Here is an 18409-nt window from a genome sequence, read left to right as displayed (position 1 = left end):
CCAGCCAAATCCCACAGATTAATAAATTATTGGGTTGGGGTTTTTTTCATGAATAGAGGAAAGAGATCTGATTGAGTGAGGAGGAGATATCCAAAGAGACTGACAATGTGGATAAGTCTTTTGGCCTTCAGCAAGGAAACTTGATTTCTACAACAGAATTAAAATAATAGCAAGATAAAACAATTTCTGGGTTTAGACTTGGGAATTTGGGCTTATATATGGTTAATCCCCAGATTTTTTTCTAAAGAGCATGTTCTGCTTTTCTGAAAATGGCATACCAGTGAAAACAGCAGTAAAAGTTATAACTATAACCAACGAACAGTTCAACCTCTAATGTTACCATGACCCTAGATTTTAGAGAGAGAGAGAAAGAAGTAATAACTTTTTTCACCATAGAAATCTACCTTAACATGACATCAATCACACACTGTAACATCAGGTTATACTAGATAATAAAGCTGTTTGTAGAACTGTCTTTCTGCATGTTCATTTAATTCCATTTTTCATCCAAAACCTCTACATGTGAATAAAAGAAACCGATCTGGTGAATGTAATTCACTAACAAAACAGGAGTAAGAAGTATGAACATGTTATGACAAAATGACCACACATCTTGCTGATTACCTATTAAATCACTGGATAAATTTGCAAATTAATGAACATTCATAGCCACTAGACTTTCACAATCTCTAGAAAAATAAGAACACATCTAAAACCAATATAATGTCTGAAATCCACAGGACAGAAAAACTAGTTATACAATAAAATGCATCTTAAATTCTACATCTGCTTATGTTGAAAAACATTTAAGTCATTTTGGTGATTATGAACCTGAGACTACAATTTTACAGAGAACTCAAAATTGTAGTTACCAAAATTACTACTGCAAATGAAGTTGCTCTTTAGAAGATACAAACAGCATTATGTCCATCCTTTAGTGGGTGCGGGGGGAGACATAGTGACAAAGGATGATGAAAAAGCTGAGGTACTTAATGCCTTCTTTGCCTCAGTCTTTAATAGTAAGACGAGTTGTTCTCCGGGTACCCAGCCCCTGAGCTGGAAGACAGGGACGGGGAGCAGAATGAAGCCCCCAGAACCCAAGGAGAAATGGTTAGCGACCTGCTACACCACTGAGACACACACAGGTATATGGGGCTGGATGGGATCCACCCAAGGGTACTGAGGGAGCTGGCAGAAGTGCTCACCAAGCCACTTTCAATCCTTTATCAGCAGTCCTGGCTCACCAGGGAGGTCCCAGTTGACTGGAGGTTAGCACATGTGACGCCCATCTACAAGAAGGGCTGGAAGGAGGATCTGGGAAACTACAGGCCTGTCAGTCTGATCTCGGTGCCAGGGAAGGTTATGAGCAGATCATCTTGAGTGCCATCAAGCAGCACATGCAGGACAACTAGGTGATCAGGCCCAGCCAGCATGGGTTTATGAAAGGCAGGTCCTGCTTGCCTAACCTGATCTCCTTCTATGACAAGGTGACCTGCTTAGTGGATGAGGGAAAGGCTGTGAATGTTGTCTACCTGGACTTTAGTAAAGCCTTTGACACCGTTTCCCACAACGTTCTCCTGGAGAAACTGGCTGCTCGTGGCTTGGACAGGTATACACTTTGCTGGTTAAAAAACTGGCTGGATGGCTGGGCCCAAAGAGTTGTGGTGGATGGAGTTAAATCCAGTTGGTGGCCGGTCCCAAGTGGTGTTCCCCAGGGATCAGTGTTGGGGCCAGCTCTGTTTAATGTCTTTATCAATGATCTGGATGAGGGGTTCGAGTGCACCCTCAGTAAGTTTGCAGATGACACCAAATTGTGCAGGAGTGTTGATCTGCTTGAAGGTAGGCAGGCTCTGCAGAGGGATCTGGACAGGCTGGATCGATGGGCTGAGGTCAGTTGTATAAGATTCAACAAGGCCAAGTGTTGGGTCCTGCACTTGAGTCACAACAACCCCATGCAACGCTACAGGCTTGGGGAAGAGTGGCTGGAAAGCTGCCTGGCAGAGAAGGACCTGGGGGTGTTTGGTCAACAGCCAGCTGAATATGAGCCAGCAGTGTGCCCAGGCGGCCAAGAAAGCCAATGGCATCCTGGCTTGTATCAAAAATAGCGTGGCCAGCAGGACTAGGGCAGTGATCGTGCCCCTGTACTCAGCACTGGTGAGGCCGCACCTCAAATACTGTGTTCAGTTTTGGGTCCCTCACTACAAGAGGGACATTGAGGGGCTGGAGCGTGTCCAGAGAAGGGCAACGGAGCTGGGGAAGGGTCTGGAGCACAAGTCTGATGAGGAGCGGCTGAGGGAACTGGGGTTGTTTAGGCTGGAGAAAAGGAGGCTGAGGGGAGACCTCATCGCTCTCTACAACTACCTGAAAGGAGGTTGTAGAGAGGTGGGGTCGGTCTCTTCTCCCAAGTGCCAAGCGATAGGACAAGAGGAAACTGCCTCAAGTTACACCAGGGAAGGTTTAGACTGGATGTTAGGAAAAATTTCTTCCCTGAAAGGGTTGTCAAGCATTGGAACAGGCTTCCCAGGGAAGTGGTTGAGTCACCATCCCTGGAGGTATTTAAAAGATGTGTCGATGTGGTGCTTAGGGACATGGTTTAGTGGTGGACTTGGCAGTGTTAGGTTAGCAGTTGGACCTGATGACCTTAAAGGTCTTTTCCAACCTAAGCGATTCTATGATTCTATAAATTCTTTCTCTCTCTCTCTTTCCCCCTGCCCCTTCTACCCAACCCACCCCAGACTGACATCTGAGACTTAAATTACAAAGAAATGGTATCCCTTAAACTGAAGAATGTCATATTTATTGCATCCTTGGAACACTTTCCATAATGCCTGTATCTCACATCTCAGCAGCGATGTCTCCTGTAATGTTGTGTTGTCTGACTTCTCCCCCAGTTACTCTCAGAAATGCAGTCTCCCAAACATTATGGAGAAAAAAGATGATATGGAGGCACTTGGTTGAGCCAGGCATGGCCTTTATATCTTTTTATTTTCCCATTCCATCAAAGAGCTGACAGAATCTCTTACGTAGTCTCCTTGTGATATTTGTGAGACTGGCTGTTCATCCAGACTGTAATAATAGATTTTGCAATTTCACACTAACTCCAGTTAATACAAATGTGACTGCTAGGAACAGAATTTCCATTGTGAGAGAACAGTAATACGCTTTCTTTTGTGTGTGCATGTCTAAAAATCTTGTTTAAATAGTGCTTTCTTCTGTGTGCCAAGCAGTTATACTTTCAAAGATAGTTGCCTGCTCAGTATTTTCTTCACTGTAAACTTTTCGCTTCTATTAAGTGAAAGCTCTGAAAGCTTCACAGTCTCTGCTACAATTGTGAAGTGCTCTTCTGGCCTGATAACAGCAATGTTAACAAAATGGATGTTTGACACACATGACAGTTTTTGCTGAAGGCTTATTTTTAAGGCTTATAATCATTCAGCAGCAATTGGAAATTTCTTGTTAAATGGTAGAAAGCTCTTTTAAAAAAAAAAAAAAAGAAAAGAAAAAGAGAGTGTTTTAACCAAAAGTGAGAACGCTTTATAATGTCAGCATACATATATATAAAAATTATAACAGGGGAGAAGCTCAGAAGGCTAAGGTAAGAAACAACCGTATCAGCCTTGACATGGGTGATTGACTAGATTAGAAACTATGTAGAGAAGCCAAGTGTGTTCAGATTCATAGGGCCAGATGGATTTCACCTGAGCGTGCTGAATGAGCAAGACCACTGTGACCTGTGAAATATCATGCAATTAGGGGAACGTCCAGGATGGCTGAAGATGGCATCTTTAAGAGGGGCAAGGACAAGTGTTTGGGGAACTATGGTCTAGTTAATCTCAGTCCTTGAAAGATCCCAACCATGTTTTTTTTAATCCATTTCCAAGAACATTAAGACAATAAAATAATCAGAAACAGTCAATACACATATTTCCCAGTAACAAATCATTCATGACCACACTGATCACAAAAGGTTGTGATGATGAAGAGTAGTGATGCAATATAGCATGATTAAGAATGCCTTTAACACTCTCCCATAGCATTCTCATTTGGAAGCTGAGGAAACATGGACTGAAAGAACAAACCGTTAAGTGGAATGAAAACTGTCTGGACCTCCAGGCTCAAATCAATGCCTTGACACCCAGCAGTGGGCCTCTAACAAGGAAATTAACGCAGGGGTTGCTGCTGACGCCAGTATGGCTTAATACTTTAGTCATCAACCTAGACAAAGATGAAGAAAGCACTCTCAACAAATTTTCAGCTGATAAAAAATTTGCATGAAATGGTTAATAAGCTAAATGGTAGAACTTCATTCCAGAGGAATTTTGAAAGCTCTACTACCAGTCTTACAGAATTTCAACAAACAGAAGTGCAAAGTTTTGCATCTGGAGCAGAATAACCTCATGGTGGGGATTAGAGGGGTATAGGTAGGTACAGGCCAGGAGGCGACTGATTGGGTGGCAGCTCTGATGAAAAGGATTAGGAGGCCAGGTGGGCATCAGGTTGAAAATAAGTAAAAAGCATGCTCTCATGTTGAATAAAAAAAACTGCATAGCCAGCAGGTCAGGGGAAGTTACTCTCTACCTCTGATCAGCACTAATGAGGCCATAATTGGAACACTGTTCAGTTTTTGGTATACCATCTTCAGAGCAGTGTTGGATTCATCCAGTAGTGGGTTACCAAGACTCTTAGGGCAAGAGCATATGACCTATGAGGAGAAGTTAGAGGATCTGTTAAAGGGCTTGTTTATTCTGGGAGAGTGCAAGCTGGGAGTAAAAGGATTGAATAGCAACCTACAGCTAGATATGGGAACGTTATAAAGATGATGATGATACATGTTTCTGGGTAGTGGTAAATGGTAAAACAAGGGGCGGCAGCCACAAATTGTAGTTTAGGAGGTTCAAAAATGACAACATAAAAACCTCTAGGTATGAGGGTAGTGCAGTAATAGAACAGCTTAGCTGGAGACATTATGAAATGCCCATCCCTGGAGCTTTTCAAGACTTAGACAGCTGCTGATATAAAGTTAGCAATAGTCTGTGGTTTGAATGAGAGGCTTAAGTAACTGCCCTCCAGAGGTCCCTCCTCGTCAATATCTCCATTCCTGTTTTTTTCTTCCATGAAGCACTTTGTTGCTTTCTGAATCATATGTCTATCGTCTCTAACATCTTGTAAGCTAATTGTGCACTCTGTGAGGGTTTTGCTGAACATTCAAGATGCATTGTACAATACAAGAGTATGTTCTGTCTTTTTCTCTGTTATTTCTTCATAATGCCTATGATTCTTTTAGCTTTATCACTGATTTGACTCTACTGAACTGAGATTTTCACAGTTCTGTCAGTTTACATTTATCTGTATTTTATTTCATCTGTTATTTTAATTCTCAATTATTCAGCACCAAAGACCTTCTGAAACTCTTTGCAGTTGACTCTTTCTTTTTACTAAACCAAATATCTTACTTGTTCATAAAAGACTTGAGTATTGCGATGACTAGGTAGAACAGCATAAGCACTATCTTATATTAATATTGCTCTCCAGTGTTGACCTATCTACTTCAAAATTCAAATCTATTTACCTTTTTTTAAAGCCATTATTATTTATCTGTTTGAGAAACTTCCCCTTTTATCCCATGATAGATTAGGTTTTTCAAGATGTTTTGACAGAGTGTAGCTGAATGAACTTTGAAAAATCTAGGTAGATTTAGATAAACTGGATATTCTCCTTGTTCAGACACTCACTGATTACCTCAAAGAACTCCATAAGGTTTGTGAGACACATCGGTGCACAAAATAACATTTTTTTTTTCAGAATATCATCCCCATAACCACTAGTTAAACAAGAGGTTACACACTGTAGTCTGTGGTTCAACAATTTTGTCCTTTATTTCTTTTATAGAACACCTAGATAAATAGGATAGGGCACTGACAAGTTGTTAATGTTAATTTTGTTTATTCTTTATGTAACTTACCCTGACACTCAGAATGGCATTGGAAATATACTTGCATTCATTTGAGACAGCCTATCGTCCTGCGAGGGAAAATTTCGTCATGAGATCCTCTCCAAGATTCTCTAGAGGTTCAGTGCAAATGCAAGATGTTCATTAAGTTTTGGGGTTTGTTGGTTTTGGTTGGGTTTTTTTTTTCTTGTAGAGATTATCTGCTCTAAATAAGTCATCGTCATGAAAACAATTCAATATTAGATGAACAAGCTCAGATAACTTTTGTTTCGAAGCTCTCACAGCTTTTTATTTGTTGACAAAAGGTTTAGTTTTGCACTAAAACAATAAACATGATGTAGAATAGATTTACATGTAATGAATGTTAATCTCAGTCAAATCATCCAGCTTTGGTGGAGCTAATTGAGATTTACTGCCTGAATTCATGCTGTCAATGTAGACAGTGAAATAATTCAGGTCCGTTTAGGATTTATAAATCCCTTTTAAATAAGTCTCATTTGATGCAATTCAAATCAAAATTTGTATTACTCTCCCTCCAGGACGGGAGGTTCACCTTTAGGTTTAAATGGAGACTTTGTATAAGAATACTATTAAATTCAGATTAAGGAAAAAGATGACAAAAATGATTTTTCATGGAGAAAACTCAGAAGTTCTGCTACTTGCTTATTTCTGTTGGCATGGAAGAGAGTTTAATGGAGAGTCATTATTTTATGTGCAAGACAAAACTAATGGTGGCCTCGCATAAACATGAAATAATGGCTTGTATTTAGTGTCATCAAAGTGGTATTGACAAAAGAAACCTGGAAAATATATATTATAACTAATCATCAATTAAAAAAAATTCTGTACAAAAATCTATTGATTCAACTAAGTTTGAAGATTTTAATAAAAGCAATATTTCCAAGAAAATTGTGTTTGGAGATAAAAAAAAGAAAAAAGCAGTGGCTCCAGATTCACAAAACTGTCTAAAGTGACAATGCTGAAGAAAAGTGTGAAATTTCATGTAAATTAATGGCTTATATTGATCTAGAGGGGGACTGGTAAATCTCATTTTTTTCCACTCAAAAGTGAAGGTGTAAAAAGTGAAATTATTAAAAGACACTTGAACATACCAAAAAAATAGCTATTTAAGAAGTCTAACATAGATATGTCTGGAATAAAGAGCTTAAAAAAATACAGGAAAGTTTTCACACTCAAACTACAACATTTGGCTTGCCAGACAGGAGGAAAAGTGTATAAAACTCTGTCAAACTAAATAGTATTTAAAAGTTTTAACATTTTTTTTCTCTGTAAAAAAATAGATTAATCCAAGTATATTTTAAATGAGCTCATGGAAAAGTCAGTGAACATTAATTTGCTTAATGTTTTTATGCTGTCCAGCAATTTAAACCCCAAACCTCATGGAACATATACATCTTGAGTTCAGATCCTCAGCTGGCAAGCAGCCAGCTTGACCGTGGAATACATTTTCAGTGCAGGCCTCAATCTATTTCTGACCTTTAAAAGAAGATCGTTACATGAGATTGATGAAGCTGAGAACGATTATCTTCTGTAACCATCATCATGCCATACAACATCTGATTATTTTCCTGCTTTATGAATTTTATACATCCTCTGACACTTCCAATTTATCAGTTATTGCCCTTCAAGTGAATCATCTGAATTTAAAATGATGAAATAGCATAGGTAAAGCAGCATATGCATATCATTGTATTCTCACACAAGCGCTACCCAGTAATACAATCTGATTTGTTGACAAAAGTTTTAGAGAATTTTTTCCTATAGTCCTTAGCTGTGCATCTATACCCACGCACAAACCCTTTGTTTCATATGCTTAACAGTATTTAATAGCCACATTTTCTTTGTGCATTCAGTCAGCCATCTATATTTGCAACTGATAGTACAGTAACAATTATCTATAATAATAAAAAGGAAAATGAGAATATTCTATAGGAAGAAAAGAAAACAAGAAAATGTTTCTATTTCTACTGCAGGAATGCTCCCATGGATTCCAAAATAGTTTGAAAGAAAAGTGTCATTATCACCCAACTCAATTAGCAATGGTAGATTGTTGAAGTTCATGCCCCACTAATTACGACATATCTCATACAGGAAGGACAGTACAGGAAAACACTGGTAGTAGTGAAAGAGCAAATGCCAGTAAAGTGGGTCTCTCTGTTCTCTAGCTGTTACTAATGTGATATCTCAAGGTAAAGCCTGTTATGACTGAGTTCCATCTTAACCAAGATGTTTTGCTGTTTTCTCATGTTGGAAAAACACTAGCATTACTTTAATAGTCAATTGGATAAATACCTACCATTCATTTCACAGGTGAATCATAGCAACTTATGGTTTGAACATGTCCTGAAAAGATCAGCTTCTGAAAAGAACTCTTTTTCTAGTGAAGGAAATCTCTGAAATTAAACTGCTCCTTTTACCTGGTGGAGAGAAGGAGGTTAGTAATCTCTGATTAACGTTGCTCTCTTCAGAGTAAACCTTTCCATCATTAATTTATTGGTACCTCCTGTGACCACAGTGCAAACTAAAGTTTTTGCAAATGAAAGCACATGTTGACTCTTGTCCTTGAAAATAAAGATTTATTTTTCCTGTTTCCTATTATATACTCAATGATAAAATACTGGCATAACATGAAGCTGAGAATTTTTCTTATGCAACACATATTAATAAGATTAAAATTTGCTTTCTACACCATATAGCAAAATTAAACCCTGGAGAAAAGAAAATACCTGTATCTTTCCTTTGGCAAGTGTTATCCGCTACCACAAAAGTCAGAGCCAGTTAAGAGCTCAAAGACAGCAGTTTAGAAGAGGTTGTAACTTGAAGAAAACCTATTGTCTTTGAGACACTAAGAAACATCCCATAAACATTCAATTTAAACAAAATCTTTGGGCAAGATCATGAGTTGTGTTGATGTTGGAGTACTCCTGGTGTATGCTTAACTGATAAAATAAAGAGGTAGGAAAAAAAACTCCTGTATTTTTAATGAACAGATTTTATATTTGTCAAGTTTAATCTGCATTTTTTTCTAGAAATTAATCACCAGTGAGGAGAATAAATAAATTTGCTACCATAGATAACATGTCTGTCCTAGAAGAGGACAGAATTTTTCCATGAAAGATGATCATTAAAAGCAAAACATTTTGTGATACAGTGTCAGTTACAATGACACAAGGCAGACTTTCAATGGAACTTGCTCCATTTTATTGGGGAAATCTTAAAATTCGGATCCCCATAGACCCAGAGATCACACAGCTTCCAGGATTTGTAAGGTAGAATTCAGGTTGTGGAGGCAAGACAGGGACCTCAGCGGTTGCTTGGCAGGGTTTTCCAGGTAAATACTGTGTGGCCAAATTTAACTACAATTGTCAGATAGGTAGTCTATGTTTTGACAGAAGTTGTTGGGTTTTTTTTAAATAGAAGCTTTCTGTTCCAGTGGGTGAACAACTGCAACATGAATTTAACCCTTATAGTATTTTATTTATATATATAAACGCATATATACTGGACCTCTCCCACAAGACAGAGTTCTGTAAGATACAAAAATTTCTTCGTTCCAAAGTTTTTACAGAACTATTGTTCTTCTCAAATTTCCCATTTCTCTTTCAGGTCAAGTTTCTAACTTTTTGACTCACTCACTCTACTTATACATTATTCAGGGACAGATTCTCAAGGCTGCTCAACTTAACATGTTTCTTATATTCAAATATTAATGTATATCACTTCAAGAAATGCAAAAGCTTTTCAAATAGAAATTGCCTATTATTTAGACTCTCTCACTGTTTTTGTTTATCAGGTGTATTTTGCAAAGGTATTCCACAATTGTTTCTCACAATGACTGCTTTGGGATTTTTAATTTCTTCTGAATCTTGTATTTACTGTACATTATATCTCAGTTTGTTGATTCTAATGCAGTAATAACATAATCACTGTGTTGTAAAATGATATTCTACTTATCTTTTTTAACCTGCCTGGAACATTATAAAATTCCATGTCTCAAACATAATCTTCAAACACTACTTGATTTTTTTTTTTTTTTTTTTACCAGGGTTCAATGAATGAATATAGGAAGACAATCAAAACTGAAAAATCACCTGTTCTAATAAACATGGACAGGGACACCTTCCACTAGACTAGGTTGCTCAAAACCCCATCCAACCTGGCCTTGAACGCTTGAAAAGCTCCTTGAAAGGAACTTTTTGTGCATTCTTCCTTCCACAGTGATTTCATAGCGATGTATAAATAACGTACCTGAATATAACATTCTGTAAGTTTTTCAGAAAGGAAGGTGAACTTGCTGACTTTGATGATGTCAGCTAATAATTATGTAGCCTTTAGCATTTTAGGATGGATTGGGGCAAGCCTTTTAGCATATCTGTTTCCTATGCTTTAATTAATATCAGGAGGTGATCTGAGAACAGATAACTTTAATTCCTTTTGAATGAAACTGTACTGGAATATCTTTTCTAGTCACTAATGGGTATTCGATCCACAGGAACAGTTGCAGCTAATCTGAAGTAAACTTTCGCAGCACGTACGCAGTGGTCAGCAGAGCCTCAGCACCAACCATTTCTATCTACCGATCTTCTCCTATTGTGCAACTATTTAGTAATGCAAACCTCTTTCTGCTACTGCAACCACATTTCCTCCAAATATATTAATGCATGTGCATATTTGTCCACAGGAGAATGAGAAGGGAAAGTTTCAGCTTTAAAGACTCCAGTTTTGCATGATATAAAACAAAATTGCGTTTTCCTAAGTGAAGGATTTAAATTTTTTCAGGTAGGTAAGTAACTAGAAGCTTCTAGTTATTTTTAGGTAGGTAACAAGAACCTTCATCAGATCTATAGGTTGTTGATCTACAAATCAAGAAAAACTTGAAAGATCGATACATTATACTTACTACTGATCTTTCTTTATTCCAGGAATAGTTTCTGAAAAGAGCCTTTTTTATGCTCCAATAATTGCTGCACAACAAGAAAAGTGAGCTAATTTTAGCAGACTGGGGAAAAAAAGAATCAAGATAATATTTTTGTCTGGGGTCCTCATTATTTTCATGATGGCTTTCCAGTTTGTGAGATTTTGACGGAACTAGCCTTGTATATTGGTGCTTTTTTCAATCCTTTAACCATAAATTTAAAGCAGGTTAGTATTGTTTACTGCTGACCCAAGGAGCAAATGGCACAGAGGTTTTTCATGTGTTATATTTCTAGAAAACCTATATGTGTCTCAATGAATGAGCAGTAAAGGAAAACAGAATTTCCCTGGAGAATAATGTGAACAGTTTCCAAGTCAGTTCATAGGACATTTTAGGAACCTGTTGATAAAAGAGCTGTTTATACATTTAAATCATGATTTCTGTCTTTCTTCTGAAGAATGAGAACAAGTAGCTTGGGTGATACCTTATGCAAACTAGATTCAAGCATTCAGGTACAAACAGATAAGATACAATAACTGGAAGTTAACATTACCATTTTACTTATTTCCTGAGATACATGTCACAAGTGAAAAAGCTTTTGATATATTTTTCTCTTTCAGGGATTATTGCCTTGGATTTCTTCTCGTGAATTGGTACTGTTGTGCATTAAGCCCAAGAGATTCAAGCAGAGAGAGGCACATGACAACCTTTTTTGTCTATTTTCTACATTGTTCCAAATGCATTTTCTCATCCATGTGTGTAAAAGTAGATAAATTGGAATCACTAAGCAAGTAGGTGATTGCGCCATGGGGAGTTTTATTGCTCTTCTGTTACATTTTGTTTTAAAATTCAGATATATTCCTTTGTTTTAAGGCTTAAAGAATTAAGAATTTGCAAAATGTCCTGGAAAGTAAGATAGTCATGCATGTTTGACATGTAGCTATGTTTTTCAGCAGAGGGAAAAATTAAAGGTAATTCCCAAGGCATAAATATCTACCTAGCAGAATGAGGTGTTGTAGATGAGATGGAGCAAAATTTACTTATTCTCCCCTAAGTAGTAAAGGTCATGACTGATAAACCCTAAACCTATGTGTTTATAAAGTAGTATGAGATTCCACATTAACTGAAAGGATATAAATGTTCCCAGTTCCCACACAAAATCACCATTTACACATAGATCAGTAGTAATTTCAGTTGAACACATTAACTCTCTATGCATGTAAATGCTGAAGCAGAAATAAAAATTCATCGCAAGGCCAAATAAAATTTGAAAAACATACTGAAAGATGTTCCTTCAAATGACATCCTTGCTTTTCTTATACCTTCTTTATACGCAGATCATTTGACGTTATTTCTACCTCTTTTTCAAAGCTCACTGAATACAATGAAATCAACTTTTTGAAATTTATTGAGTTCAGTTTACTTGCTTTCTTTTTGATACTGAGTACAGGCCATATCGTCCTTGGCACAGGAGAAGAAGCATAATATACCAGAAATATCATCTGACTAGACTACAGATTTATTAAATTATATCAAGGAATAATCCAGTAATAGTGCCTCCAGCATAGATCATCATTTATTTTATAACCATTACCATATGGCAAAGACCTGTTCTCAGTTACCATCGCCCCATCCCCTCTCCCACCTCCAATCTGTTAATGTGAGCAGTTTTTGAACACCACAGCCTTCCCCCTCATAATGTGACAAGTGAGTCAAAAAAGAGGAAACAACTCTTTACCAGACTAAACAATAAATTCTTTATGATTATTCCTCCATTTCTGAAATTTCCTTTTCCTAAGGTTTTTGAAATTTCAGTCTGGTGAGGAAACAGACTGCCAACTGAATAAATACAGACACCAAGAACTTGCCATCTTGAGAAAATATTAATTTAGCTGCTTAATTCATCCATTTTGTTTAATCCAGCAATTAAAAAAAAAAAAAGATTTAAAATTAGCTCACTATATCTATAGTAGTTATCTATATATCTAGTACGTTTCTAGCCTCAAAACACCACATAGCATGAAGTCCACAACAAAGTTCCCAAAGCTATCATTTTGTTAGGAATTTTTAAAGAGTGTGGAAGGCTTATTCCAATTATAATAAATATCTGTCAGGTTTTATGGAACAGATTATACATTCTCTTTCAGAAACGCCAGCATTAATTATTTTCTGAAGAACCCTTTTTGTTCAGATTTTTAAAGGCTGCCCAAATAGTAACAAAGACCATTTGGGAGTCACATTCAAATCAAAGTCATCAAAATAGCTATTTCTTCTGAAGTTCTCATGCCCCTACAAGATCTAGTGCATCAAAAATTCTCCAAAACGAAGTGAAAACTTTTCCTAAAAAAACCCCACCCAAAACCAAATATCCTAGATCCTAATATCAAAGATTATTCAACAAAGAGATTACAAAAGAGATTGTCAAGTGGGTAATAAAAGAAAATGGAGGAGTAGAAAGGGAACATTCCTAAAAGAAAGGGAGGAATTTAAAAAATTATTGATTTTGACCAGTTGCTACCATGTACAAATTCGTAACACATAATTACATTCCTAAAAAAACCCAACCAACCAAACAAAAAAAAACCCCAAACAAGCAAAAGACACCTGATGCTAAAGGAAATTGAGGAAAAAAATAATAAAAACCACTATCAGATATTTAAGAGAATTAAAATATCAGAAAATACTACAGAAGAGACAGTTCTTTTTAATAACAGAATAAAATTTGTTAGGAAATATTTTTTAATCTATGCTGATATAACTTGCAAATAACAACTAACAGAGAGAGCCATCACAAAATGCAGATATTAATATGTTTAAGGAAATACAAACCAGAGGCTAACTGATAAAAATATTGTTTCTTTGGGGTTAATAATATGATTTCTGAAACAAAAATATGCAGATGAATGCAAAAATAATATTTAACTCAAAACATATAAATAACTCCACATAACACACAATAAGACAAGAAATTAATTTTTAACTTACCAAATTAACTAAAAGAAATCTTAAACATTTGAGTAGACAGTAGATTTGTCTGTCTACTTGACTACCATTCACATATATATGTCTATTACTAGAGATGAAAATAGTCTATTAATAGTTTATTAATAGAGTTGTTTTACATTACATCTAAGAATTGGTGTTGCATTTCAGGGGAATGCATCAATCACAATTAAAGAGGTGAAGTAACTCTGAATCTGATACGTCCTTTTGGGCGGATGTTTAAACAGATTAAAGCTAAGTAATTCAGAAAACTAAGGAGCAATACAACCACTTTTACTAGTTTTTGAAACAGAACCATCTTCCTCGAGACCTTAAAAGTATAAAAAAAAGTGTATTTTATGTCATGTGTGCTTACAGAGAAAAAAATCATTTAACTTCTGAGTATCTGAGATTTACTTTAGGATACTTTCTTATTACAGCACAGCAAAAGTTGCCTTACTGTTTGCATTATTTACACTAATAAAATGCAGTATTTGGAAACTCAAACCTAAGTACCTATTTGCCTTAATAAGACATAATAAGTTGTAAGACATCATTGCCTTTAAGTTTGTTTCACTACTGCTTTCTGGAGTTAAACAACACTTCACATAACCTGTAAGGGATGCCAGTATGTCATTACTTTTTCTTCCTTTTTTTTTTTTTTTCCCCACAAAGATGAACAGCTGTAAAGTTATAATTTGCTGTACTTGCATTGTATTCTATCGCACTACAATCAACTCAGATAGATACACAAAATCTCTGGAAGGAAAGTCAACACTACACTAATTTTGGGTGGAAATAGAATTTCCTACAAAGGATGAATTATTTTTTAAAGATGAACTGGGCTCAATCCAAGCCATTTTCTGACTAATTTATTTATCCAGAGTTCATAACATCTGAACTCCCCTGAAGAATTGCTCCTGTTAAGCGCTATGTCTTGCCTGCACTTCAAAATGTTAGCTTCATCATGAATTACCAGTATCTGCTCAGCTGATGTGGATTTTTTTTTTTCCTTGGAGTGTGACAACATCTCCATTTGAAGCACACGAGTACCAAATTAAAAGCAGATTCTGCCAATAGCTATATGAGAATCACCTCCAAATGTGATTATAAATGATCCTTAAATGCTGACTTCACTAATAGTAATCAGCTTATACAAGCGACGAATTTGTGTTCTCTCCCTACAGCCTCTCAGGATCTGTCAAGGTCAAAAAATGTCAAGGCTGTACATTAGAGATACTCTCACAGCAAATAAGCAACAAAAATGCTCATTAGCGGGCTTCAAAATTAATTTATGACAAAAGAACCCTTTGAACCAATTGAAAAAAACACATTGTCAGAAGTGATACTGGTAAGCAGCGCAAAAGCACATTTGTTTGGTAGTATAACAGAGACTTACAAGCACCATTTTTATCTCAGCATTTTGTTTTTCTGTTCTGCAACATGTAGATACTCGTGTACCTCAAAAGGACTTTGAATACTTCATGAACAGTTGTCCTGATGCAAATGTTGTTCTTTCTAGAAGCACAAATAGCATGACACTATATTTGTTAAAAAAACTCCAACAAACCAAACCCACAAAACTTGTACATAGTAACAGTACAAAAATCCAGACAGCTCACGGAGAAGTAATGCTTTTTAAAAATATTTCAGCTCTTATTTTGTAGGAAGACTGAAAAAATATTTTATAAAACTACACATATAAGCTTCAAGGGAGGGCACATCAGTCAACTGTCTGTCTTTTTATCTCCAGTTTCCAGCCACACATCAATATAATTTTGTGAGCTCCTGTTATTAAGTATAGTTGCCAGTCTTTATTGGCTCAAACTTGCACTAAGCCTGTAGCTAAAACCTTCAGTATTGTGGAAAAGTTCTACACGTAACAATATTGTGAAAGATTGCTTTCACTGTTACAATTTCCTTTCCAAATCTTTGAAGGTGTTTCAGTTTGCAGTAAAGTGTATTTTGAAGCTTACTGCGGAAAAGAACATTTGAAAATAAAGCCAAACCTTCTTTCCAAATAATCCCAATGTTGTGTTAAAAATATTTCTTCATTTGCATTAAAAGTAACCTAGGTTTCATTCAGTGTTTCATGTTTTGTACAGTTGTACAAGGTTTCTTCTACAACTCTCTGGTTTCCTCCATCCCTAACTATTCTCCAGTGACACCCATTTTTAACTTATTAAAATTTACAACAGAAACACAGTAGAATATTTACACTAGAAATATATAAAGTGTTTATTAGAAATATTTAGGATATTTTAATATATTTAATGTAGTCCATAAACACGTTTTTGACTCTGAACGTATTTAGTAGCTGAATTCTATCCAACTCTTTAGCCATGCAGAATGGAGTTTGAAAAAGAATAAATGCTTTATCTATCACCTTAGACAGGTGAAAACTGTAGAAACATTTTCAAAAAAAAAAGTATAATTTATAAAATGTTGGTTTATCTTCCATCAATGGTACACTTACACTAAGATCGATACATCTAGCACTGTATAAACACCAGTAGATATTCATGCTCACTAAGAATTGAAATAAATCCCTGAAAAGAAAATGGCAACTTTTCCAACCTCTCTGTCCCTACCTGCATCATTTATTGTAGCTTTCTGCATGAATCAGCCAAGCATGTCTAAAAGTCAGTGAGGAGACAAACCAGCTGAATTAGTTTCCCTTAAACCACCTTCATTTCAGTTTCCTTAGAGCAAAAACTTATTATGGCTTTTGGAAAGACTTTTAGATTTAGCTAGTAGATTTAGCTATATTAATTAACAGGGAAATTATAATAATTTCTAGAATGGCTAAATTGGTCTGTTTTCAGATCAAAACCACATCTAATTAGACAGATTTGTCCTTTCTATTTATGGCCACAAAAAGGAACATCTGTCATAAAACATCAAGACCTACAAATTGAATGTTTTAGTAATCAGAAAAACAGAATAACATAAGAACAAACTGGCTAGGTTAAAGCTAATATCTACATAGACCAATGTCATACTTTGGATGCAGCATTTCCAATAACAGATGTTTGTGAAAGCATAAGAGGGCATATAGAGCAATATTTTCTGGTGATACTCTGAACACCAGTGGTTTCCAAATCATGGGCTTTTGAATCAGAGGTGGTATCACCTGCTGAAATATATTGCATAGATTTTTTTCTTCCATTAATTAAATGGTTTTGAGCTCGTATAAATTTCTACTTTCCACTGTACCATATAAAATAGTATGCCAGCCTGCACTGTCTGAAGTAGCATTACTTTTTCTTGTTTTGAACCTGCCACTTGCTATTTCCTGTTCCTTATCCACCCTCTCCCATGCCACTTAAATTTTTATAGTCTTTTAACAGGTCCTAAAATATTGATGTCCACACTGAAGTTTAGGTTATTTAACAGTTTACCATACCAAAGACATATATCCTTGTTGCTATTCAATGTGTTCCGGTTCTGCTATCTCCTTTTTGAAAAGCTGTAATAGGATACAGTATTGCTTGCCTTACTCAGCATGTGGGTTTGCTGCAGTTCTAGCTGAGGGTGTTCTGATGTTCTCTATATTTCTGCAACAGTTCTTACCATTTTATTTCTTTTCTTAAATGCTGATGACCTGATATTCTCATAGATCTGCCTATTACAAAGCCAAGATCTCATTCTTGAATAACAATATTTAGTTTACATGTATAATTTTATCCAAAAGATTAAGGTTGTATTCCTACATCACATTATTCTTTAGATCTCTGTAATTACCTCCTCCCCAGTATGAAAATTGGTCATGTTTCCTGTCTTTCCTGTCCCCCTATGCCTGTGGGATCTCCAATGTATACTGACTCATTTGAAGAATTTCAACAGGTCTATGAGGAATCCCTTTTTACAAAAGACAGATCTGTTTTTCTCTAATATCATTTATTTATGTATCCATTATTTAGCATTCTTTGGAATACTTTCCATCAGACTCCCCCACTGGTAGCTGTGTTCTCTAAGCCACCTCTACAGGGACCATGAAGGAAAACAAACATTGTTTTCAGAAAGAGTGAAATAAAAGTCCAGGTGTTGACTTGCTACACAACACAAAGCAAGATATGTAAGTGTGATGTGCTTCCGCATCTCTGTCACAGGAAACTGTAGGATGCATAACAATTGTGAAAACACACTTCACATACTCTACCCTTGCTTCTTTTTTCCTCTTTAGGTAATAGACTTTAGACATACACTGTCGTAGAATTTGCTATTTCTTTACAATTCTTTGAATAAGGAGGGAAAAAAAAGATCATTCGGTTCTTCTCATTTCTCTTGAAATAGGGCAGTGGGCTGGGATGGCATCAAGGCTACATAACACATGCCCAAACCCAAGCTTCAGGCATTAGCACAAGACTGATATTTCTGTTTGGATTACTCACAAAGAAATGAAATCTAAATCATAGGTCCTTCTAAAAACAAGACTGTTTTATTTTGGGTACTTATTTAGTGAGGATAATATTTAACACTGCACTATAGGCTATAATAACTCTTTCTGAACAATAAAGAAACAGTGAATGTTGACTTAA

This window comes from Mycteria americana, chromosome Z (genome assembly GCF_035582795.1).
Source record: "Mycteria americana isolate JAX WOST 10 ecotype Jacksonville Zoo and Gardens chromosome Z, USCA_MyAme_1.0, whole genome shotgun sequence".
NCBI lineage: Eukaryota > Metazoa > Chordata > Aves > Ciconiiformes > Ciconiidae > Mycteria > Mycteria americana.
This window is presented reverse-complemented; position numbering follows the sequence as displayed.